The sequence below is a fragment of the Bombus pascuorum genome, chromosome 4 (assembly GCF_905332965.1).
Source record: "Bombus pascuorum chromosome 4, iyBomPasc1.1, whole genome shotgun sequence".
NCBI lineage: Eukaryota > Metazoa > Arthropoda > Insecta > Hymenoptera > Apidae > Bombus > Bombus pascuorum.
In genome coordinates this window covers 11,398,543-11,426,136 of record NC_083491.1, presented here as the reverse complement: position 1 = coordinate 11,426,136, position 27,594 = coordinate 11,398,543, and the positions used below count along the sequence as shown (strand labels likewise).

The following is a 27,594-nucleotide window of genomic DNA, read 5'->3' as shown; positions in this document are numbered from 1 at the left end:
TATCCGGGAAGAAGGGCGGCGAGAAGAGACACGAGAGTCGTACAGGGGAACGCGCGCGCGGGTGGAAGCTGGGGGTTGCTAGCGGAGGCCGGCGCCTAGTGGGTGGAGGAAGAAGGGGCAGGAGACATATTTATTTGACATGCGACGCGACTGCACCCGAGTTTCATTAATTGAAGATCGCGGGAATGAGCACGGCAGACAGCACCGGAGCAGACACAGGCCCTGTGCACGCGCGCGCGTTTCGTGTCTTTCTCTCTCCCTTCTTTGTAGCCTTTCTCCCTTTCCGCCCCCCCCTCTTTTACCTCCTACCAACCCTCTGCCGCCCGTTACCTGTCTCTGTCGCATCAGCGCCCATCGTAGCCCATCTTTCCCTCTCCCCTCCCCTGTATATGTCTCGCCCTGTCTCCGTCGCTCTGTTTAACTCCTTCCTCTTTGTGTATGCATGTACTCGCGGAAACGGCAAATGAGGATTCGCCATTTCTCTGACATTCTAGCATTCAAGTTCGTCTCGATCTAGGCCATACAGAGAAGGCTCTCTCTGATGCATCCCTAGCCTCCGTCCCGGGCGCTCGTATGTTCCGCTAAAGAGCGCCCACCTATCCTATATCCCAGAGCCTAGGCTCGGCTACGGGTTTCGCTTCGAGCCGGGTCTTCTTTCCATAGGGTTCGTCCTCTCTCCGGATGAATTTAACGGGTGACGGCTGATGCGAGATCGTTACGAGTGGTGGGTGGACGGCTGGCTGCAGGGTGTTCGCTTTTTTCTTCTGTTTCCTTCTAACTCCACCCCTGCCTTCTCCCTGTGCCGCTGCTTCTTCCTCCGCCGCCCCCTTTTCCTATCCCTTTCGACGCCGTCAGCGCCCGGAATTTCTCTCTTCCTCTCTTCTCGTTTCTCACCGTTTCCGCCGGTGTTACGGAAACAGCAACAACGTTTTCCACGACGCATCTAGCAGCGGCTCGTTCGTTCGTTCGTCAGCCAGAGGTTGCTTCTCACACAGAGTGTAACGCGCGCGCGAACGGCAAACGGACGAGCATTAAATTCGTCGCTTTCGTTCGTTCACTGGTTCGTTCCGTCGAACGAGCAATGGGCCTTTGATTAAACCCCAGACTCGGGTCTGCTCTACGATGAACGCGGCGGAGGCGGCGGAGGGGCGGCAGGGGTGTATTAGAGGATGAAAGGTGGTGGAGGTGGCACGGTGGTGGCGTGGCGATATCGGAGATGGCGGAAATTTCATTTACCCCTCGTAGAGTTATCTAAGAGCAATACCGGGTGGCCTTAATGAAACATTCAGTCGCGAGAATAGCTCAGCAATCTCGAAGGGTCGCGGCTAAGGGGGCAGCAAGGGGAGGATGCTCACCGAGCTGCCCCCGCTCTCTCTGTCGACCGATCCAAGCACGCGGAAGCGAGATAGAGAGGAATGGGTCTGATTCCTGGCAATGCAATTGCAGCTTTAAAGTGGCGTTCCCCCGTTTATTTCGACGGTCTACCTTCGTCCTCTCCCTCCATGTTGGATTCTCATTTCGGTCCTGGCCAAAATAGACCGGAGACTCCAGCCGTCGCTCTCGCGATAAATCCTTGATGAAGGTCAATTCAATAAAAGTGGATGTTCCTAGACCGATCGTTCCGCTTGGACGTCTTCTCCCGTTATCCGCATGGATATTCTTCACCCTAGTCTTGATGGAATCTTTTTAATTTTGTCTACAATATCAGTATTAATTAATTTTTACATCATCGCCGTGCCAATCAGAGAGTTACTTTTTCAGGCTTCCAAATGTTGGAACACAAGGGAAAACAGTAACGATTGCTGTTATTACAAATATTCTAAATATTAATTTTTTATCGTTTAATTCTATCTATGTTTTTATTGATAATTGTCATTAAATGTTACTATCTCGTTTCGTTTAATTATTTCATATGTTCAACGGTCCCATTACATTCTCTGGATCATTGTCAAAACAATCCAAAAACCATGAAAGAATTCATTATCGATACGCACAATGTCACATTTCCATTTCATCGAGACGGAAAAATTCGTGGACGATAAATCAGTTATTCATAAATCGTTAAATATACGATTCGTCATCACCTAGTCATAGTTTCACGAGTCATTCGCGAATCGTGGAAGCCCATCGAAAACGCAATCGCATGGCGAGCGTTCGCGGCAGAGGCGCGTCTCTCGGTGACTCGCCACCGTTATTTCTTTTATTATACGGGGATGAAAATGATGGCCGCCGGCGAAAACAGAAGCCGAGAATAACGAGCCGCGCAATTATTCCATAATGTAGTTCACATAGCTGAACTCCGAAGAAAATTAGAGAGGCGCCCGCCCAGGAGAACGAACGAACGAGAGTTCGGCGTACGTGAGCGGCAGCCTGGGCTCGCAGAGAAAACGGAGGCAAAGACGTGGAATCGGTAACGATGAACGAGGACAGAGGGCGGCAGAGCAATAGAGAGACGTTGCGCCCGGACACAACTTTCCCGTTTTATCTCTCAATTCGCATTCTCAGAGTCGACGAACGTTTAAACTACAAGCCCGTGGAACCGAGCCTACCTAACGGCGGACTCTTGTGATTAAAACCCTCCCAGCCGCCTCCGTATGAGCCGTCGTTCGCGCCACCTTACCAACCCCCGTCCCTAAACTTCGTCCATGACTCCGACAAGCTAGGAACGCTGCCCTCCTTGGAACCTTTAAACGGGCCTCGATATAATTATTGCTCGACATACGTTACACCGCCCCGGCAGAATTACTACTACCAACCATCCCCAGGTTCAGGGATCATCCCTTTAACCAACGAACGCCTATGCAGAGCTGGCGCCGGAGACTCGACGTTTGCCCTATGGGCTGGAATTGAAGAGCACAGGTCGCTGACGAAATTCATTCGTGTGAACTCTCGTTGCGGCAACTTCGGGAATCTCCAATTAGTCGACGAACCCACGCCCCCGGGTTCCACGTTAACCACCTGCACGCTGGATCATTTAAACCTTTTCTTTCGCATCTGTGACGTTAGACAACTGCACGATAAACATGGGGGTTGAGTTTATATTTTGTGGAATGCGAGTTTTCTTTTCATTCTGACTTATTGTTAGGGCGATGTAGCTTTTTAGAGAGCACGTGATATGAAATTAGCGAATGGAGAATTTGGTTTTTCAAGGAAATAAGGAGGTTTGTTTGTGTAGGTGCATTAATAGAAACTTTCTTTCATTCTTTTCTTTTTTTGTTTTTTTTCATAGAGGAAGGAACTTTACAAAGTGTCTGATGTCCGATATTTATATTGCTAGGTTTAAAGGAATGATATATCTAAAAATTCGTTGATTTACAGAAATCAGCTTCATAGTTCTGTTTAATAGAGATCAATAGAAATCTGCAAAATTCAACTCTAAAAGCAAAGTATTTTCAAGTATAATAGAATTTTTATACCTCAGTTAATAAATTTACACTATTTGGGTTAAAGTACAAAGACTATTATCTAAATTCTAAAAAAGATTTTCCACCGCTAAATGGTCAAATTATTCATAATTTTTATGCTTCAAAGTAATTTTCTTAAAAAATGTATTTTTCTTAGTTGTGTCACTCCGAGTAAATCGGGAATATTTATATAAAATATTATGGATAAAATACTATGGTCAAATTCAGTTTCTAAAGACACCCTGTATTGCCGGGAAGCGGAAGGAAAAGGTTGGGGCAGATAGACGCTTATCGAAGTGTCCCAGAATCTGTCGTTTTGCTACAGCACGACGTGTTGCTTTAATCCTGCCGTGTAATTACGCGCGTCAGCTCACGAGCGTAGGGCAAAGCTGCTCGATTCGTCGCCGACGAACATCACACCGGTAAAGACGTAATTTTGTTTTAATCTGCAGCATTGGCGAAACGCATCGTGGCAACTACATTAATTGACTATCCTGACTTTTTTAGTAATGCGAATGAACATTGATGAGCGCGGAAAATACTGTTAACTTTCCGCGCGTCGCTCTCGCCTCTAATCTCTGAAGTAGATATTAATTTAGATTATCTCAATAATGCATTATTGACTAATAATAACATGGAATTTATGCAAAGTTAAAATATTTACTAGATCGAATTACTTACATTATTTTATATTATTTTTTAAAGTATCACAGATTCTGAAATAATTATATTTTGTTATAGGATATAAAATTATTAAAGGCTAAAAATAAATCTACATACGATACTTTGCTCTATTGAAAAGAATATAATTATTAATAGAAGAAAATAACGTTCTTTCCTTTTACAAAAAGTATTTGCGATAATTCGCACTGTCAGGATGTCAGGTCTCGGGGAATGCATTCTTCCAATTACAAGCAATCACTAGAACTCTTGATGGTTCCTTCCTTCGCGGACAGCTATTTTCTAATCACCCTTCTCGAACCGTCATCACGATCGTTCTCAATGCAAATTAACTCGTTTACTCAAGATTCCCGAGTGAACGCGACTTTCATGTTCATCTTCGTTCACTTGGTTTGTTTTCTGCCTCGAGTAAGAGCGGTGAAACGGGACGAAGGCTTATATCCCATTTTCGTTACGTGTTTTTTCTGTAAAATTATCGGCAATTTTAATTTTGTTAAATTAAAAAGCGGTGTTTTTCTGAAGAAAAAATATAATTTGACCATTTGGAAATTAATCTTCTTCACTAGAAATGTCTAAAAAGTAAAACGAATTAATAGAAAGAATGGATAAGGCAATATATCGACATAATGAAAATAAATATTTCAGCAGACTGATGTGAAACTATCGATTAAGCTACGAATTTTTCTGCAATTTGCCATAGGCGCAATACCAATAGGTGCAGGTATTATTTAAACAAGATGTATAAAAAAAAAAGACGATGCAGCGTTTTCCACCAAAGTACCATCCGACGTAATGTTGACTTTTTAAATGCACCGTCCTACGTTTGTATCTGTTGAAGTGATCGCCATTTCCAAGAAAACTCTACATCTGGTCTTCGGTTTTCTCAAGCGCTAAGGTCATCGATAGCGCATAGACAAAAGAATGCATCGATGACAGACCATAAGCGGTACACGTGCGACGTTGGTTTCAGGGTTCTTTTAATCTCAGGGTAACATTGCTAGCGTGCGGATCTGGACCAGCTTACATTGTATTCCACACTTTGTACTTTAATATTCACAATATATATATCTATACTTTCAATACCTTACAATTTACTCACGCGTTTCTTTGATTCCACATACATCGAATAACCTTAACAGTATCATTTAATTAAATATCTTTGTTCGGAATTTTGAGTGGTTATGCGTTTATGGCACGAACAGGCCTATTCCTTTCTTTAGGAAATTCTGAATTACACGTCCTCTCCGACCTGTAAACCTAATGACTCCGAGGTCAGGTAAAAAACCCCGGGAAAGGACCAGTCGGAAGGGCACGATGGACAGTCGAAACCCAACGACTGGTAGGGAGAATCAGCAACAGTTCATCTTCAGACATCGCACCGTGCAGGTGAAATACTTCACTCCCAACAAGATCTTACCACCGCCGTGTTCTTAACATCACACTTTACGTTTATAGAAGTGCAAATACAGTGCTGGATTACTCTAACACTCGATCTATTAAATCTGCTCCACCTTGAGCGTTAATTCATTCGAGGTACGCGATATCGATCGGTTTGACCTGATCGGTTCCTCTTTAGTCGATAATTCGCAACAATCTTTGATAAAATATTCTTCATCTGAGTTGGCATTTACAATTCCTCCTAACGTCGGCGCGATGTTCCTACATCTGCAAGAAACGTACAAAATATAGATTTCTCTTTAAAAAGCGTTTCGAACGTTTAACATTGTATAAAACTGCAGTCAATGAAATGTAATCAAGCAACCTTGAAGAAGCAAAGCAACCGAAACACGTATCGAGACCGTTGTGCAAGCAGATCAATGTGCAAAGTACATATTTATCTGAGAGGTAAATCGGTTGCTGTCTGCGGAATAGCGGTCGTTCCGGGACTTGACATTGTTAGCTAATTGAAACGACGATACTTCTAAACAAGAATCTGAATCCAGGCAGCATCTCTGTCCGAAGAACAATCCGGCTGAAGCACTCCCTCGCTAAACGATAGCTTTTGACGAGTGCGTAGACAGCATTATCAAAGACGCCTCATTCTTAAAGCAAGCATAATTATAGTTCTTCCGACAGACGGTCTGGTTACAATTCGTCCCTCGTTTCCTTCTCGATGCACTGAACACACTCATAGTCCCGTTTCAAACGACAAGTACCTTCGGGTGCAAGGGATGGGAGGTGGGTGAGGGTGCGAGCAAGGTTTGGATGGTTTGCCGGGTGACTAGGGGGTGGCGGAGTGGTGGGAGCTAGGAATTTAGCAACGAAGTTGTTGTTCAGGCGCACACTCCGCGAAGACTATATGCATAGATGAATGGATGAATGGATGGTTGGATGCAGGCACGAGGAAATCAACCCTCAGAACGGGCATATAGAACGGTACAATTGACGACTCTTTAAAAGAATGCCCATACGAGGCTGGATTCGCACCCCCTCCGACACCATTTCCATCTCCCTGCCAACGAAAGACAAAACACTGAATCTTCATTCTACCGTATTCCGACACGCTAGCCTGCACCCTCTCCTCCGCATTCTCTCGCCCTTTCCCGCTCGCGCTTACTTCCACGTTCGTTCCGCGACCACCGCCTCTTCCCTCTATCTATCTTCTTCAGTGGCTGGCAAACTCTGTCCCTTTGCTTTCCCTAAAGCAGCTCGCAATTCGCGATCGCAATTTTCAATTTCCGCCGACTTTTCAATTAGACTAAGAGGTGCCGCTTCTCGCCGCGCCTATGCCGGTTTCTTCACGGCGAGAGTATCCCATCATCACCACCCCTTCAAAAAAAAAAAAGGAAAAAAAGAGAGAGAAAAAAAGACGGAGGAGAGAAAAAAACACGAGCGAAAAAAGAAGATGCCTGTGTCCCTTCTCGTGTACCGAGCACACGGCGCATCGAGAACGCCGTAGAGGATTGAAGAGCGAGAATCCTCTTCCCGCCTGCTGAGCCGACCCGCTGCAAACCGAGATACAACTCTCTCTCGGTGGAATTAGTTTGTTGCAACCAACCTCCGCAACTTTGCTCAAGGAAAGAGATATCAGCAATCGGAACGCCTTTTCGTTCGTGGAAATGTCGCCGCGGATAAATAAGAAACTCGTTTCTTTATGTTTAGCGTTGAATGGCGAAAAGAGGACTTACGTATGCGTGTTAATATATTGCTTCAAAGAGTGTTTCTACGATTGTGTCATCGATAAATGTACCGTCATTGGCAGCTCATCACAGTTAGCAAAACTCTCATCTACTTAGATATATTGTGATGTCTCCTTTCGCTGATTTCCCAATTATAATTACATATCTTGCAATTATTTCCTTAGAAGAATAATATCTAGATTAGTCAAACAAAGATATATCTTCCGAAATATGGATTTAAATATATAGTAATTAATAATTACCACCAGCTTTTCTCTATGGTAATACTGAAAATAACCGGTTGTATTATCGTTACTACAAAACAAGAACAATCCAAACATCACATCACACTAGACCGCAACTGTTTAGTTCGCAGCCGTATCAGTTCTTCTGATCAGGAGCTGCCTTTCGGCGGAAATCAACGTAACTTTCGGTCGGCGATTGAAGCTATTGAAAAAAGCGTTCTTTGGGAAATCTTGAAGAGTCTGAAAACGCTAACAGACGAGCACATTTCGTTCGTGATTCCTCGTCGGCAGAGATAGGGACAGGGAAGTAATAGATAGGTTTGTAATCCATCGAGAGCTCGAGGCGTTTGGGAATGAGATATTTTGGAAGGGGCTGGCGATATCGGCAGTCGGCGAATGAAATGGCGCGTCTCTCGATCCTCGACGTGCCCTAGGGGGCCTGCTGCCGAATCGAGCCGTAATCCACCTTCTACCACCCCCTCGCAGGCTCACCATCCTCCTCGTTGAAGTTGTCTTCGCCGAGATGGGTCTTCTCTGTCACTTCGAATAGCTGCCGCTTTGATGCGAGATCTGTGTTCCTCGAACTGTCCGATTCGCCACTTTCAAACGTAAACTATCGATCCTACCTGTGTTTTCATTTTCACTGTCCATCTTCCCCTTCAAAACTTGGATTTCTAACGAAATGGCCACATTACAATAGAAATAATCTTTTCCGTGACTATAATTTCTCAATGCATGAGGATTTTGTTGGATTTAACAAATGGAAGCATCGAGTTGTTTTCAGGGTAGTAGTAATGCACGTAAACGGAAGAGGAACTGAACTTTCATTACTAGTCGGATCGGAATTCGCCAGAGGAAGGTAGCCGACCCCCGATTTTAATGCCCGTAAAAATGACAACAATGACAGTCGTTCAGCTTCGCGTTCCATCGTCGTTGCGCCCCCGGCGAGAGTCCAACTGAATGGAATCCTCCATTCTCCTCATCGTGATAACCGTACCTTCTGCAATCTCGATAACTGTCCATGTTCATAGAGGCTGATGCCATCCACGCTTTTTATTCGATCACGTATCGGACCTCACACGCGTATCGCGAGTTTCATCGCGTAATGTCTGAGAGTGTTATATGTAAAAGTGTCAATCCTCCCCCTTTTTTAATAATTCCGTTAATAATCACGTCCAACAGATACTAATTATTTGAAAAACCGTAGGAAGTAAATGAAGAAGTCGAAGCAAGTTCTTACTCTAGAATATGATATAAATAGATACAATTCTCATATTTTGAATACATTCTTTAATAATACTAATTTAATAATAACATAACAGAAAGTCGTCGAATATTATTGTCTCTGCTGATAAGCAAAATTATTCGTAAGTTTTTGACTCGAATGAAAGATAATAGGTTTTCCTGTATGGCGTTTAAAGTAACAGCAAGTTTAGTTACCGCTTCTAAAGCACAAGAAGAACACCAATCTCTCATATATCCATTATTAAAGTCAAAGATTATACGTGGCACGAGGAAAAGGTTGTTGCAACAAAAAAATCATAGATCAATTCTTTGTTCCCGTTTCGATCATGGTTGGATCGTAATTCTCGTCAACATAAAGCCATCCATCCTACGTTTTCATCAGGTTGCGGCAGACTGGAACATTAGCAATTCCAATATGGCCGCGGGCACGCTTCCGAGAAACAATGTCGAAGATTACCGACCGTGCGGGAACGTCAGCGAAGCTGGAGCATTCAGTGAAGGCGATCACATTGTTCGACACGATAATATTTGTCACCGAAAATAACGCCGAAAAACCGGGAAGGAATAGAGAGTCGGGGCGTATCCATTGAAACGCAGACAATGCGAGAGATTCATCTGGCTGCCCGCTCGTTCCGTTCTCGAATCCTCTTCTGCCGGCCGTCCAACCTGTCACGTGACACGCGCCAAATTAAAAACTCGGTTTCGCTGTTCCTTTTGCTCGGCCGACATCAGATATCGAGGTGGTTTATCGAAGAACCAGAACAGTCTGGAGACTCAATCCCCTTTCTTCTTTCTTCTTTTCGCTTTTTGACTTCCTTTCCTAGAAAAGAGTCCATGGCTAACTAGTGGATTCGCAATTCCTAGTAACTGGAAATTTATTTTTTAAATAGACGGGCCAATTTGTTATCCATGACGCTGGAATGTTGTTGCTTGTTTCAGCACGAACACTGCAACTGTGATAATTGATCAACAAATTTTGACTTGATCTTAAATCACAGAAGCTATACAATAAGTTAGGGATAAGAAAGATAGTTTCCGGGTAAGAAGAAATGATAAAAAAACGAGAAAGAATGTTCTAACGATTAGTTCCTTGTATTTTCTGTACTTAAACACCACACAAATTATCAAACAGCACAATAGTTTAAATATTGGAATACAACGATATTACACGCATAGACACAAATACTCTTATACAGACACCTACACGGGCATTTGAACGGGACACTTACACAGGTCATACTCATTACTGTATAGGGAGTGGGGCTCAAAATATTTAAGAGATCATGGATCACTACCTACGTCTAGTCTGAGAGTAACTGGCCAACAATCAACAATACTTCCATACGTTGTTAATTATATCACTCCCTTATATACATCTGATTCTGTCATTCTGTTGAATAAATATCACTGAATATTATTTTAACATAAACATTGTGTCTTCCACAGATTATTAATCTTAACTTTAAGATTAAATTCTAACAATTCCTACGTCGTCGATGAATCTCGTTTTCCACTAGAAAATTCAGAGCTAGTCATTAGCGATCGTTATGCCAGTAAATACGTTAAGAAACTTTAATACTGTATCAATTAAAAAAACGAAGAAACCGGTTGGAAGAAGCATAAAGGTAGATTTCAAACGTACATTAAATGATCTCAGTTGGATTTCTATCTAGAATCATTCCTAGACATTTAGTTCTTCCAATTTCCGAATTTCCTGAAACTCATTAACCAGGCAATATTTTAACATCTGTGATTGCTATCGTAATCGGTGCTGAACGAAATATCGCGAATGACGTCGAATGGAACAAAAGGAGGAATGGATATTGAAAAATCGGAGAACCGCACGTTAGAGTGATGCGCGAGTGCAGGTAAATCGTGGAGGGAGAGATTCAGGTATGGGTGGCTCACTTTATAAAACATTGGGTCGCGAAGAAACGTATGCGCCGAGGCAGACGAATAAAACGAAAAAAAAGAGGCGAAGCAAACGCGACACGGAGTACGCGTGTATTTTTTTATATCCAACAATAGATATTGCTTGCACGTCCGTAAAAATTCAGCCGTGACGCTGTACTTAGCGAAATGATCAGCGGGAATGGTAGGCAATATCGAAATTATTGTGATCCGCGGAAACCAGACAGAGAGTACAAGCAATCTATACTGAAACGCAGACATTATACTCGTGGCTTGGATTTGAATATCACGGCAAGCGATGTCACCGTGGGCTCTAATAGTTATTGAGAATGCATGTTCGCGGAATGTGCAGTCGGTGGGAAGGAACAATGCCAGATTTTGTTCGTTATTATTACTGTCTATGTATCTTAGAAAATCACGTATTCTGGGTAAACTAAATTTTTAGTTTCTCGTATCGTCGAAATTCAGTTATGAGTAATTATGCTATATAGGAAAGTTTATATAAGAAAATTTCGTCGGTATTCTGGACTAATTGAAACGTTAATAATTGATTAGTATTATTTGATGGGTTCAATATACACTGCAGTGCTACTTTTTACTGTCTCATTTCTCCCCTTTCTTTCTTTTCTTTATCTTTTCTCTTGCTTCTTTCTCGTTCATCCCATTCTTAAGGTATTTAAGATCGACTAACAAACAGAAAACCGTTTAATTATCAGACTTCCACAAACCAAGCAACCTTCTTAATGCAGATTAGTAATTCTTTAATGCAATCAATATACAGGTTCTTCCAGGTATTCTGATCGATATTTTCAAAATACCTTTCATATATCATACCTACATCAAAATTTTAAATCTCAATCTCGATCTTTCGTCCCACCTATCGTGCAGAAGAAATGACGACCCAATAATTAGGCCAGATCAAATGGAGCAGGATCTAAACCGGAGGATGCGAAGTTGTAGAAGGGAACCGCAGCTCGGCCGGTATTTGACTGACGGAAACGAAGTGTAAGGGACGACCTTAATCCCTGGCCAACCTTATTTTTAGGGCGACGAACTCGGATAGAGCCAGGATAGCCTGATTGAGATGGAATCGGCGAATAAAAGAGTTGTAAATAAGAGATAAAAGAAGGTCGGGATGGAAGAGCGTCTGAAGTGACTGGTCGTGTCTAGTCGGGATAAAGTACAGTTTTATTGGCACGCAAAGGGGCATGGCTGGGTCAATAACTCGCATTTATAGCTTATAAATGATTTCAGTCACCGCGGGGAAGGTGCATTAGTCCGCGTTTAGGCGCGTGACACGTGGTTACATACGCGACGCGTGAAAATCGGCACAGAAAAGGACCCGCGTGTCTGAAAATGCGCCACCTTTTAAGGAACTATAAAGCCAGCTGGCTGACTTTTTGTGGCTAACAGTTTTCTTGGCCCCGCGAGTCTGCTAAACATTTTCTCGGGAAAAGGCGGCAGTAAAAGTAGATTCACTTTTGGCTCAGAAAACAAGGGTCCTGTTGGGAAGTAGCGTTTGTAGGTCGACGAGGTGACGAGTTAACGTACTTGAAGTAGTAAAGTGTACCTCCAAGATTGAACATGTCTATGTCGTTCACCGATTCTAGAAAGCTTTCCATGCTTATTGTTATTGATAGTAGTATGATTTTGAGAATTAGGATTCACAGAATAAGAATTTTAGAAATTGGTATTCTTGAAGATGATCGAACCTTGTGTGATTTAAATTTACATATTTAATTGCTTCTTCATAGATGACTCATCTTATAAGATTTAAACATTTATTGCCTATAGTTCATACTATTATTATTATTACAAAAAGAAATATTTTTGTACACGACTATTTTATATCAATCATGTGAAACACAATTTTTATATTATGTAGAAAACAATTCAAATACGATTTTTTAAATAAATCTTAACAAGTGTGATTAAATTAACGACTAATATCAAATTGTATACACGAATATTATAAAGTTAGAAAGGTTTTGTTCATCACCTACGCCTCTAAAAGATTAATCGCTAGAAATTTCGGTATTTTCCAAATATAATTATTATTCATAAAATATTTAGAAGAACATCGTTCCCGTGAGATCGAATTTCATATGGACGTTGAAAGGAGCTTCGCAGTCGAAGTTCAGAAAGTAGACGTCCTGCCATAAAAACGTTACGACCGCGTTATTGCGTACATATTTTAGTGGTGCGTGAGAATGCTAAGAAGCGGAAGTAATCATGCGAAAGGACAACTGTAAGAGGCAATAATACTCTCGTGACCTACGAACAGGGGTGATGTATCGTACGATAAAAGGCGAGCAGGTTGATGGTTAAACAAAGAATGCGTTCAGGGGAATGACGTAGACCTGAAAAGCGGCGTATTATAACAGAAACATCGTTTTATTTGGCTCCAGGCCGAAAGGAAATTCTCCATAAACGCTTATCTCGCTAAACGCACAACCAATTTCCTCCCATAATATCGTTTTCCAAGAAACCTTTCAAAAAATTAAACCAGGCATTCTATCACAAATTTCGTAAATTCCAAGGCAACGCATATTAAAATTTCGTGAAGAACATAGACATTTCTTGACCTGCCAACCAATGAGAGTGATATAGCAAGGAAAGTTAAATCAATTAATGCGCATCTTGTTTAAACATACAATTCATTACACTTATTTTTGTTATATTATATTCACTTGCATACAAAGTGTCTGTAGCTTCAAGTAGAATTTTTACGGAAAGTTAAAACGCATTGTCCTCAATGGCACAGCTCACATCTGACTGCCTTGATTCTAAAAATTTTATAATATATCACAGCATTGTGCATTACGTATTATCTGTCCACTAGTTGGCTCTTAGCACAGCGATTGATAATTAAATCCAACGATACCTATTCCAATAAACGATTGCTTATAGAGTTCAGAATTGTCGTTACACAAACCTGCCACTGCGTAATCGCAAGCCCTATCGCTAAGAGTTTACACAGTTCTTATTTATTACACTAATTACGTGTTCATTTATTACGAAGTGCCTGCAGTATTATTCGAAAGTGAACCTCAAAATATATATAATCGAGGATCATCTATCAAAAAATGGGAGGAAATGGCACAGTATATGGAAGAAGTTGGGGCGGAGCCAGACGTCGGTCATCTTGGATTAAAAAAGGAAAAACAGGAGCAAGGAACGTCAAAACCGAGAGGACCCCGAACAATTTCCATCGCACGAGCACGGTTTCGTTTGTCGGGCGCTTCCAAAACACGACATTGCGTTTACACGGTGGGAAAGTGGACGGGACGGGGGAGGTCAGAGGGTGTGCGAGGGTGGCAGGACAGCGTCGTCGACGCGTGCAGCACGTAGGTTGATAGCCAAAAGCAGCGGTTGGCAGGACAGGGGAACGTGTCACGCGATCCGTGAGTAATTCGCACGAGCCGAGGCCCGAGCCTGCCTGCCTGCTTAACAGAGTGTTATAATCTATTTACGTTAACATTACCAACGTTTAACGTGGTTGCTCCGCATCCCCGGGGTCAGAGAAAGGGGTTGGTTGGGTAGGAAGGAGGTAGAAACAGCCGTAGAAGGGGTAGACCCGGTAACGTATCTCTCTGTCTCCCTCTCACTTTACTATGTCACTGATTCTCCGTCTCTCTTCATCTAGCCAACGTTTCCTGCCGTTCTCTTTAGCCACCTCTGCAGCAGACAGCACTCAAGAATTGTCGCGGCCACGTTAGGGCTTTTGGAAACAAGCGTTAATTCGTGCGGTCGCTCGCTCTCGCATTAATCGCGGCTTCGTGCATGCCTCTGTGCGTCACTCCGTGTCCCAGTTGCCATTTCGCCGCATGGAATCAAGTGTACCGATTGGAGCGATGCGACGAAAAAAGAAAAACTACCATTTGTTACTAGAATTTCGAGTTACGAATTATGTGCTTTGACAGAGATGTCGTGTTACAGGTTTCGCGTGTTTCGCTGTGAGAGAATATGAGAATATTGGATCACAGATATAATGTGTATCGAAACTAAACAGATGTTACTTTTATCATGAACGTTAATACGAAGGTAGAATAGATGTTAAGGATTCAGACTAATTTAAAAATCGTCAATAAAGAATTTGTAATTTTAAAATAGAATTGTATGTTATAAAAGCCGATAAATTTCTAGGAGATCGTAAAATTAGTACTCGACAGCAGTTTCCATCGATATCTCTTAACCTTCCTCGAGTCCTGAAAAAATCAAATATTCATCCTGATGTACCTGAAATTTCTTCCTTCGAAATCCATATTTCCATTCACTAAAATATTCCTACGTACACACATTGAGATATCTAAATACTGAAGATAAAAATAAAAATTTTCCATAGGAATAATTCTACCTAAAAGTAACAGAGATTATAAACTTTTCACGGTTCTCGATGATCGCGGCCGACAGACAAGAAATCCCCGAGATCCAGACAGAGAAACGAAGTTATCGTTGTTCGTACGCATAATTTTCCTTTGTGCGTTCTAAATTCAATACACAGCGAACGTCAGAAATCTCGCGGCGGTTAACATAACGACAGCGATTATGGAGTGGGACGGCGCGCGGTGGTCCGAATCTCGCACGATTCGAGGCATATTAGCAACACACAATGAGGCGCAAGTTCAAGTAACAGAGCATTGTACGGAAGCGGAGGCGGCAGTTGGTCCGTGAACGGATTACGGACACATTCGCGTTGTAGAAGGTACAAGGCTCACCGCCGACAGCCAGAGGAACACGTACCTCTACGTACGTTCCGTTTGAACGAGCCTGTAGGCAAAGAGGCCTCCGAGCGTGTACATCCACGCTCGGCATATGCACGACAATACGGGCTAAATGCCCAGCTCCAAGCAAACCGGCAACTAACTCCGCGAAACGTCCTGAAACTTTAGATGCGATTATCTGGAGGTTATGTCGTAACAATTATGGGGCTGCCACTCCGCGGAATCAGGCGACTGCTAACTTGTTTGCTGCGCGCTCACCTATTGTCCTTCTGTCACAAATAATTTTCGAGGACGCGGGCTAATGGACAAGGGAGCCTGCGCGTGGAAACCGACGCTGCAAAATCACTCATATATGACGTTCTTTGACCTTCTCTTTCGTTTCGGTCATCGGAAGAAGCATCTGTTAATCTACGATTTTCATTGAATATAGTTGATTAAGTAATAGGTATCGGAAATTTGTTATCATAATTATCTAGGGAGTTAAGTGATCGGAAACAGAAAGTTTGTAGCATGAATAGTTTTAGTTGGAAAGTATATGGATACTAGCTTTTTTAAATTATAAAGATACTTAAACAAAGACTTTGGACAATTGAGTTGGCGTTAATAATTTCAGCAATGAACGCCAGAAATAGCAATGGACATTACATTGAGAAATAATTGATACAATTTTCGATAAAGAAAGTTAATTCCCCCTTCAAGAATAGTTTCTCGATCAACCTAACATAACATGGTTCACATGAAATTCGAAAAAACTCAGTTGAAGTATCTGACTCTTTATGTAATAAATGATATGATACAAAATCACTCTTTTTTATATTTAAACCAGTCGTGCCAAATCAACTATGTCTCTATCACAGGTAATAATTACTCAAATCAGACGACAAAATTTACCTGTTCTGGACGCTTAATTTTCCTTCTTATTGATCCCGCTAAAATACGAACGCAACGGCTGTAAACCACAGAAGGTGTTTCCTAGGGTGGCGAGCGCGGACCGCGCGAAGAAAAGAAACGACGAGCTGGTACGTCGATAAAAATCCCTGTCCAGCGATTGTAAAATTTTATAGTCGCGGGGAATAAAGATGGTATCACGGGCGAAACCGGGACCTCCCGTTATCGGTACGCACGAGAAGGGGAGAAGTTTAATATTTGGCCGTCTACGGATTTCTGGCGGGGCTGGGGGAGGAAGGAAGCGCCGGCCACTCAATGCGTTTGGGGACGATAAGCGAGAGAGAAGGCGAGAGGGAGAAGGGTGCCTGCCGGGCTTGACAAATAAAATCTGAACAACCTGCTGCTTCGTTGTTTACCGAAGGATACCTGCGGCATTAACGGTACAGGTGGAAGGGGGCCTTGCAGGGAAAACCAAATATGCGACGATAACAGAATGACTCCCAGGTGGTGTCAGCGATTTTTTCGTGGATCCACCGCCCGCTATCAACTCTTTTCGTGACGCGACACTGTAAACGTATGTGTGCATCTTACCGATGAATTTCTGCTGCTTCCGCACAACCAACACGACGTGATTGCTTCATTTTCGATGTTCGTTTCGATCGATTAATTGAAATACCGTATCGATGAAGTTGTTACACTTTACTATCGACACTCACTGTTTGTAATACTATTCTTGAAAGATAATATCGCCCATATATTGTTTAGCAAAATATTAGTTTTGTAAAAATATATTGCCTACCGAATTTACTTAAACGAGCCTCTCAGAAGTGGGACTGGTCAATTTCGCTTTTAATAAATTTTTCGATTTTATTATTTATATATATAAAGCATGTGAGACAAATAATCGTGAATTCCATATTTGAAAACATTTGTAATATCATCACGATTTTCTACTATTCAATTTACGGAGTTTTTCGAACTACCCAATATTACGTCAATAGGATCGTCTTATATAATAATTTACCAACTAATAATATTAGTAAATTGACAAGTTGCAAGCTACAGATTTCTTTCCTATAATTTTTTATAATCTTCGCACAAATAAGATAATCCGATATATTATGATTCGTAAAATTCATTTGTATCTCGTTGAATTATGTGAGGATATTTACAAATGCTGATAGCTTATGACTTGTAAAATTTCGTCAACAATCTATTAGTTCAATTGTGTAGGATAATCCATATGACAATAGTGCAATCTTAAACAACTAAAATAAAATAGAAAAAACGGAATAAGTATACTTGAATATACAATTTTCCATTCTCGACGACGTTAATAGAAGGTTAACAGGGAAAGGCGGTGTATTTCATCACACAACCGCATTCATTTCCGGCTGGCGAAGGAGCTCGAAGACAATTCCTCGTGGCGCATCTAGCGTATCCGGGCGAAGAAAAACACAACCGAAGCCGGATGAAATCGGATGTGACCGCGTTCTCTTCGTATATTACGGCAGACTCACCCCTTCCGGTGAGCCGTTCGCGCTGAGGGCGATATGAGCAGCACGTGGTGCGATGCGGTCGTCGTACGTGGTGGCTGGTATGGTGGTAACGCGTACGCAGAGAGGAGGAGGGCCGTGTCGCAACGCGGCTGAGAATTACTCGACGAACCTGGCCCCCTTCGCGAATTATACGATTCACCTGCTTCCTATTTTACGACGTTTATATTACACCGCGTGCCCGAATCTTACCTCTGTCTCGCCCGCGGTCGCGGACTTTTCTTCGCTTTCTCGACGTTTGTTTTATCGTGGCCGAAATGAAGCTTTCGAAATTTCGGGAGCCAACGTTTTACCACCTTCACATTTTCACCCGTGAGGTCGTACGTGGAATAAATCTTACACAGCTGCGGACAAGCCTTGCTTAGTGGTCATTTGTTTAAGAAACACCAGTATTCGTTTTTTATTTTAGTTGTTAATTACAGGGTAATTATTAAGGAACCGATACGAAGATTGAAAAGAGGTTTAGATAGCGATCGATTCTATTTTAAGATATTTTCATTTAGGAAATTATTGTGTTTCTACTCCTGAAGGAGGGGTAGTGTATTCAGAAAAAATTATATCGAAAGCGAGGACACCTTATTTTGAAACGCCATTTTCTAGATATCTTGAAATAATATTAAATGTTCTAAAATCATGTTACCTCTATCCGAAATCCTTACTATTACCTATACCTCAGAAACACCAAGTGAAATTTTATGAAGTTTATGAAGTACAGAACACATGGTACGAATTAATCACCACAACTAATTTACATATCTTTTGTATAACATAGTATATCTTTGTGAGAAACTGGAAGAATACGTATATGCTTCAACGGGAACTTGAAATACATTTAAATCAATTAACGTTATCTCAAGAACGTTCCACCGGTATTTCATGGAAGCAAAATAATCAAGTAAAAGATTCGAGTCTTCGAAGTCTTTTAGAAAATTATTTATGTTCTAAAAACCCTTGAAACAGACGGTAGTCGAGTGGCTGCTACCGGTCGTACACCCTTCGTCGTGCGTTTATGTATACAGACTAACGCCACGACCTATGACACTGTTTAGTCTAGTTCATGGTCGCCGACAAACAGGCTATAATCCTGCCTATTTTCGTAGACCTGTCGTGACAGATGCTCAGCGGTATCGACCTACCAATTACTCACGATACATTCCTGTTTATTCCAAAGGAAGATTGTTTAGTGTTCTCTGAGAATTTCTGGAAACACTTAACGAAAAAAGTTACCCATTCAAACTGCATTCCTTATCCCCTGTGAAGCTTTTTTAAATAAAATCAGTGAGAAGAAGGAGTGTATTTTGGAGGACACGATAAGTCCAAAGTTCACAGACTGTGTATAAAATGTTTAAATTACAAGATATTTCTTAGAAGCTGGTTCGACTAAATCACGATTTGAAGATTATCATAGAAATACATTTTAGGAACGTTATGATATTATATACGATATATATAATAGAATATGACAAGTAACAATTACAATTTATTGTTCACCTTGTTCTATAATCTTTCTCTATCCTCAGACAGTTTGTCATTCCATTCTCGAAGAATTTTTCGTTCAAGTTTCCAGATTTTCCAAAGTTGTCCATTAAGAAAATACTGTAAGAATTGTATATTTTTCAGTCATTGTTACACGCTTACAAAGTCAATGCAACGTTATAATTATTAACTTTACGAATAACAGTATCATTTCTTTTTGTCGATAATCGATTTTAGAATAAAACTTGATATCTACGCTCTCAGAGTGACAATAAATTTAAAGAATACGTTTCTGTCTGATAAATTTTGGAAGAATAAAGATATACACAATTAAGAGAAACCGTTCTTCTCTGGAGAAGATTTACCCACGGTACATGTATACAGGTCCGCTAATGCCTGAGACCGTATAGATTGTTGTTAATGGGAGTTATAAGGACGCATTAGCCTGATAAATAGTAATGGGGTTTATTGGCGGAAAATCAGAAAATATGAGGAGGTCGCGTCTCCCTCTTTTCTTGGCCCATGCCTGGGTACACGGCACGCCGTTGCATTTTCTTGGGGTCTGCCACGCCGAGACCATAAGCACGTATATATGGACCTGGACTTTATTATATTTGCTGACCATAAGGAGGCTTCATCGGCTATTTCCGTGAAATACGGCTTTTTGAGGGTTTCCGCGATCATTCTTCCGTTCCGTTGTTTTCGTGTATCCTTTCGTTTCTCCGAAAGATACCCAACACAAGAGCTTCCTTACAGTGTAATTAATTACTGAATGAACGTTTTCCACAAAATTAAATATGATAAAATCTAAAGTAAAATGAAATAGTAGATTGTAATTATTACAATATATATTTAATATATTTTAATAATAATTGCGATAATTAAAATATATAGTTTCTATTTAGGAAAGTACAAAATATTTGTCGAAGAATTTTTTAAGAATATTCTTAGAAAGAATAGTTGATGATTTTTTAAATAATACATAGTAGATATGGAGATGAATTATATCATACCACCTTATGTGGATTCTATTGACAAATATATTAAATGCATAAAATTTGACAAATGATTTATTTCGATCTTCTTTAAGAATTTCTGTAGACTTAATATATCTCGAATAGATTTGAACGTAAAGAAAAATTGAAACTTTTTATGATACGACGAGTACGTAAAGAAAAGATCGTTAGCTATGGACGAATAAAATTTGATAGCGATAAAGGCAGCCTACAATCATGCTTGGGATATATTTCTTAATGATACTGTATACATAAAAGTGTATAACTGAACCCATCTCATTACCTCTACAGTCATCGAAACAGGAATACCTGTACGATGTAATAACTAGTGTATCGTTCGATTTTTTTTAAATTTTTCGAAAATACTTTCATATGCATCCGCCTTATTTTGAAGTATAAAGTTTTCTACAAACGTCAGATATGAAGATTAATCAATAGCCATCTTTTAGAACTTGCGATCCCAGTCACAGGAAAATCTGTCCTACGCGTACAAAAGAGTTCGTTGAAATAATCGGGCGACTTTTTTCCGACGGTTCGCCCTTCAATACCTGGCAAATATTCGCGTGGCGGGGAGAATCAAAGGTTGGTTTTGTACTTGTTCGATGATTAAAACGTCGTTTCATATCGGCAGCCGTGGCGTTATCCAACTCGGTTCGCTCGAAAAAAAGGGGGTGGTCCACAGGGATGCTGGCTGGAGCGGGGGTGGCGAGCAGGGGACAATTAACGTGCAGCGAGTACACAATACCTTTTCCCAAACGGCTCGATGTGAACTGCACACTTGTTGCTTATCTCCGCTTCGGCGTAGACATGTCTGTAACACGTTAGGATAACATGTTTAACATGGTAGATAGCTACTTATCAGTTGGTCTTGTTTGCCGCTACACCATAAAGCCCGTTATAAAGTCCAGACAGAGTGTCACGGTGTCCTATAAATTACCTGTACCGTTTGTTGAAAAACTCGCGCTGCTTGCGTTATCGAAACGACAAACCTCGTGGCGACTGAACCTGATTTCATATTTACTTGGCAGATGTGGAGAAAGCTTTCTGACGAAGGTAACGTTCGAGGAATTTCGTTGCACAGATAATATGAGAAGAATTTGGCCTCGTTATGTTTGCCTGTATAAGTCTTAGGATCGTTTATGCTACAGAGTTACTTGCAATTACGTAATCTTATACTTGAATGATTTAAAGAAATTTGACGTTTCGTGCACGATGAAAATAGTATGGAGTTGGAAACTGATTATCTCTTCACTCGATGATATATGATTTAAATCTCGTTTTATATATCTCGTTCTGGTACAGAATAAAGTCTAGTTTCGAAGAAAATTCATATATAATACGATACGTCGCTTAGTCATTCAACGCACTCAGTGATGCAAGTACGTTTCCTTTCAAAGGCAAGCTGTACGTTGATGGGGAACTTAACTGTGAATAAATACACAGAATGTAAACAATATGGAAAAACATATAAAATATCTAAAGTGCAAGTATTCTTTATTACAGTATTCAGTGAGTGAAACAAATCTCTCCTCAGGTTTCGTTTCTTCAATTGAATCCACTAAAATATACATTTACATAAATATATTCGCATTTCACTGATGAATGTAAAATTACTTACCACGGCAGTAAAGCGCGAATGTTAATTCTAAAATTGGCTTGTTCGGTCGAGATACAAAATAAATCTTGATCTTCGCAAAATTAAGAGTAGGTACAACGAGCAAGTGAACCCTTTACCCCTAGCTTGTTCTTCCGAAAGATGGTGGCCATATCGGTAGCTGTAATTCGGCACTGGTTTCATTCGCATAAATAATGTCTTGGGGACTGGAGGTTCCCTTTCCTCGAGTGTGTACCCTTTGTCTTCCGTGTTAGAGGAACCGGTACAGCAACGAGTGGCCATTTTAACCCCTTTTCCTCGCGAGACATAAATAATGATCGTTGCTAATTTGGACCTGGTACAGCCCTTGGCCGGCGGCGAACGTAAACCGCGCAATTATAATGCCGCCACATTAGAATTTATACTGCTTCCCGGCAGCCAGCCTTTCTCCTTCGTAACCTTTTTCTAAAGCTTATGTCCTTAATCCAGTTGAAATATTTTTCCCGCAGCCGTATCGACCCCCGGATTTTCGTCAGGACTTAAGCCATTTAATTAAGTCAGGCCCACTGGTCGGTAATGTCATTCGTCCCCGTTCCATAGGGAAACAACACCATCGGGAGTGGTATCCTTACGCGGTACTCATGTTACATAATCAGAGAAAGTAAAGCCCCGATGGAAAATCTCGAAGTATTCTTCGGTGACTTTTACGGGGTAGAAGTATGCAAATTGCGATGGATTTTAAATATCGTGGGAATTAAATAAGATGAAGGTGTTAAGATAGGGATACAGATAATAATCGTAGAACAAAGGCTTTGGCAGTAGTATATATTAGCTTAACATGATTACAAAATTCAAAGAAAATGAAATAAATTTCTGATTATCTGGAGGTGAATTTATTCTCACGGTGAATTACGAAAGTAAGTATTTACGAATCTCCAGTTCTGTAATTTTTAAATTCACGCTATATATTTCTTAAGTAAATAGATACATTTGATACGATCTTTCAAATGTAAAGATAAGCTACGTTTTAATTAAGCGTTCAATATATATGAATTTTACCAAATAGTTGTCATTTTATATAACAAAATTAAAGATTTTCGTGAAGTACACCAAAGTTGCTAGGTTTCTGCTATTTGACAATACCTTAATAAGGAGAATTATGAATGAAAATATTCATACGCACGCAAACATCACTTACATATTTCTGATACTTTGATTATTTCTGGAAAATTCAAGCCCAGATTAAAACGAAAATATTCATTATTTAATTATATATAAATTTGTAAGTAGAAAACGATGTTAACGAAATAAGAGGAATATCAGTGGCGTAACAAATTCGACGTTTTATCTATTGTGAACTGCGGGAGAACCGATTGGATGGGGCGCGAGAAATTGCGATATTTCTAGTGTGTAATGCGCGGCAATACGCGCGGCGTTAAATCAAATCCAATTTGAGCTCTTGCGCGTTGCACACCGTGGCATAGAGTACCACCTGACAAACTCATTGGTCTGACAAATTGAATCATTCGCTGTTCAATCGCTTTACATGCACGTGTGTGTATGATCGTCGAACGTCTGTCGCGTTCGTTGTTCCCTGCAGCCCTGCAATTGCTGCAACGCCGTCGATACATCTACCCTGACTGCGTCTTCCGTTCCCTCGATCAACGTAAGTTTCATGCAAATCTCTGTTAATACGATCAATTAAATGATTAAATGGAACACCATGTAGATCGGTCTCAGAGTAACGATAAAAATAAAATGTATGTATAACATGTAACTGGTATTAAAACGTTACTTTCGATTTTTAATCTTCCTCGGCGCCTCTTTTTCGTTCAGTTACGACATTTAAAATCAAGTGAAATGTATGTAATTAGATTGTATTTCTATAAATCGTCAATAAATTTGTTTTGGAAAATATATATATCAAATTGAAAATATAGTAATAGTTTTATAACATTGACATTGTAAATTCGAAAAACAAAAGCGTTCTATTCTCCAATTATACATCTTAACATGTATGTATACAATCCAGATACACAGTATGTGAAAGATATGCTCGAAACTAGAGTGCAACGACACTGATTAAAATAAGATGAGTCTACTGAACTGAACGTGATTTGTGTCAATTAAAATAAAAGGACCTCTGTAAGCACAACAGGAAGTCAAACAGAAATAGTAGCAAAATTCTACCATCATATATAATCGTTTCACTATAAAACTAAGCAAATAACAATAATTCAATTAATATGTCAGCTTCGTGTAACTTTTACTTATTTTTCTGTAAAGCAAAGAACCATTAAATAAACGCTGGAATTTCGGTAGTTCTACCGAGCATTTAGACGATTTCCAAGGAAAACAAGCAATTTTCCAAATGGAAGCGAAGGTTGTCGTTGCGTGAAATCCTTCCGTGGACCAATCGCAGGCAGAGAAGCGCACATGCGGAGCGCACATGCAGAGCGCATCGAACGCAGGATGCCGAGGCGTTGGCCGTGTGACGCGGTCACACGGTGTGTGACGTGTGAAATGGAGCACGGTCCCTCCATAATTATATGTATCCTATCCCCTATCTTCGATGTCGGTACGATCAACGTGCAACCGGCACGAGCGCAAAACGTGGAGAGTGCATTGATGCAGCGGCGCCTCCGGTGCACAGTGTGCATGTGCATCGCCCACCCATCGGACGTATGGATCGTTCCCCTTCATCCGCGCCACCCCCGATTCACCACGGATGACTGGTCCATCGTTTCGACCAGCAGGACAATCGAGATCATTGCATCGCATTCCCGTGTATCCGACGATTCGCTGAAATTAGTGGCCAGTGCTTTCGGTTAATTATTGCCATCCACCGAAAACATACGACGATCTGCTTTATTTCACGAAAACTTTGAAAAGTTCCAGAGTTTTGGGTGTAAAGAGGTGTTTTAATTGCTCAATCAGGCATTGAGCTACAAGCTTTAAGCTTCGATATAATCTCCGATTTATAGAAGCTTTAATATTTGAATATTTGTATAGCTACATCGTTTGAATATATAAAATAAGAGCATTTTGAGACTTTATTAGTATAAAGTATGGTTAATTAATGTCATATCAACTACATAAATGTAATTAGTAATAGAGACTATTGTGTTTTCCAGATTCAGGAGACTAAATCCAGAAGATGGTAAGAAAAGAGAAAAATCAGGTCCAAAAGTCAGAATAACTGTTCAAGAAACGTGATTCTGCTTCAAAACAAGAGCTTCATTTCGACAAAAAGATACACTGCAACAACAACGGCTTGAAAACAAGAGTTTCCTTCAAGCAAAGAATACAGAACCTTATTAGGAAATGGACCAAATGCGCTTCGGAACTTCGGGGAGATTATGCAAGAAACTGACCCACATTTCAATCGCGTAAATAGCTTTTTTCTTCCTATCTTCCAATTTGTAATTACGGACATATGACATTAAATGGACGTTTAACTGACATTTATATACAGGAAATTAATAAATACAAAGATACATAGAATATATTAAAATATGAAAAATATTCAAAGCAGCAATATGAATCTTTACTTAGGTGCCATTTCTTTGAAATTGTGTTTATATCTATAAAGATACAATCTGTGATACTCATTCCATCTTACGATACTTTCTATGAAACAAGGAACAGAAGATCAAAATTCGAATGACAGGCTGAGTTTCCAAGGAAGTACATTCGATTAACCGCAAAAATCACGACCAATGATGGCGAGTGTCAACGTAAGGGAGATAATGCCCAGATACGTATCGAGCAAGCGCTGCACGTAATGACGAGCACGAATGCACGTAACATGGATGCGCGCGATACAACTCGGCCCGGATATCGTAGTGGGCGCACATGTGCATCGGTGATGTTTCGAGCTAGAACGATTTCGGAGCGTCGAATTACGCGGCACCGGGTGCACGTGCAGTAGGCGCCTATTGCACAAATCACACGCATTATTGACTACCTTTGTATTTCTCCGGCCGACGCGCCATTGTCCGTGTCACGTGCGTTTCCTTCTCTAAGTACCTACTAGCACAAATAAACCGAGAAAATTTGCTTTATGTACTTAAAATCATCTGCAATTTCAATTAACGTTTTAGACAGTTCTCTTCGATGGAATATAAATCCACTTACATATTGAACCATCTAAACGGAAATTAGCATAATGATAGTAACTAAAATCTCACAAAAGTATTCGAGATCTGTGTGTTAGATTAATGAACATAGACTATTGAAATTATTTCAGAATACAATTAAAGGTATTAAATTTTAATACATGTAATATAGTCAATCTTGGGGTAATTCAGGTGAGCGATTCTGAAGTCTGAAAATCGAGTTTTATTGTGAAAGTAGCTAGATAAAATACAAAAAATAAACAACAATTCATATCCGTCTATAACAATAAATAACATTTACATAGACGCGAAATAACAAGTTCTATACAATGTTTACCTGAAAATCGAAAATCGATTTTCAACGTCCTGAGCTACCGATCTTTCTTCGTCAATCTTCAAAATTTTAAATGGTTATTCTGTGCTCTTGCCTGTCTCTGATGTTGCTCTCTATTGGGAATGAGTCCGTTTGGGAAAAGAGTGTCTCTCAAAAATGGTTGACCTTAGAACCCTAAGAGGGTCGCTCTGACCGTTAGAAAAAGTCGTGCTACCCGTAAAACAAAAAGAGTCCCTATCCCACGTGAACTCTAGGGAGTTTACATACATTTAATAAAAATCCATAGGGAGCTACGTTTGTGTAGTTTCTAATAATTCACAAAATAGTAATTCACATAATTTCCAAAAAAAAGTACACAGCAGAAATGTTGCAAGTTTCAAGGAATTGGTGACCTTGCAAAGTGGCTCTCAATGGAAATGAACATATATAGCAGAAGATTCAGGGTGGTCAGTGAAAGTGGTCCATGTCCCCAGTGGCCTCGAAATCTCAACTAGAAACCTCGGTATCCAAGACTGGCGCCAGACTTGTCTGCATCTGTTTGGAAGATGAAGTATCTGGCTGGCTTTTCCTGCCTCCAAATCCGTTGAGAAGTGTTCGACCTGCAAACCGGCTTCCGTTCGACCCTCCAAAGACGAACACTCGAAGGGTACTCGATCCATCGACAAACCTATCGTCCGACTTGCAAGTCACACAGAGAGACAGACAGCCGGTCGTGTTTTCTTTCGAACGAGATCCTCGGGAGAGGGAAGTTTATTTACGCGTATCAAGCCTCCTGCCGTCTTTACGATCGTCCACGATATGCTTCGTGTTAACCGGATCTCTGTTAATGGTTCAACGTGTTTTCACAGAGCAAACGGAAGCCTGCTGCTGCTCTTTACCATTTGACATTTAGAAACTGGGAATTATTAGCGATGTGCTATCATTGCAAACGATCGACTGTGAATAAAGTTGTATCTTGAAGTCGTCTTAAGCTGAAACTTTAAGCATTTCATTTCACATTTAGTTTATTTGATTATCAATGTGCGTTGTGAAAATATACGTACGATACTAAAATTTTAAAGAATCACTGATCAAATTGAAATTATTTCTTTGAAGTAATTTTGGTGGTTATTTTCATTCATCTAAGCTTCTATATATTAGGTTGTCCGAAAAGTTTCTTTCGTTTTATGAAGAAATAATAGAACACAACGTTTTTTGTTTTATATTATATCTATTTTGTTCTGTTGAGATAAATACCGCGACATTTCACAGACTTGCTTTCACGTTTGTATGAAGATGCATTG

The 27,594-nt window shown here is 40.6% G+C and overlaps 1 long non-coding RNA gene across 8 annotated transcripts in view; it reads left to right on the top strand.

Annotated features, from left to right (window-relative positions):
• The window catches only part of LOC132906022 (uncharacterized), a 177,551-nt gene extending 150,159 nt beyond the window's left edge, over positions 1–27,392 (top strand). For 7 of the 8 annotated variants that reach the window (XR_009657918.1, XR_009657916.1, XR_009657912.1 and 4 more), the window contains 3 exons: positions 24,994–25,248; positions 25,335–26,121; positions 26,664–27,392. This is a non-coding gene — a long non-coding RNA (uncharacterized LOC132906022). The remainder of the gene's footprint in view (positions 1–24,993; positions 25,249–25,334; positions 26,122–26,663) is intronic. The other variant, XR_009657917.1, reaches the window with a different exon arrangement.
• Positions 27,393–27,594: the final 202 nt, after the last annotated feature.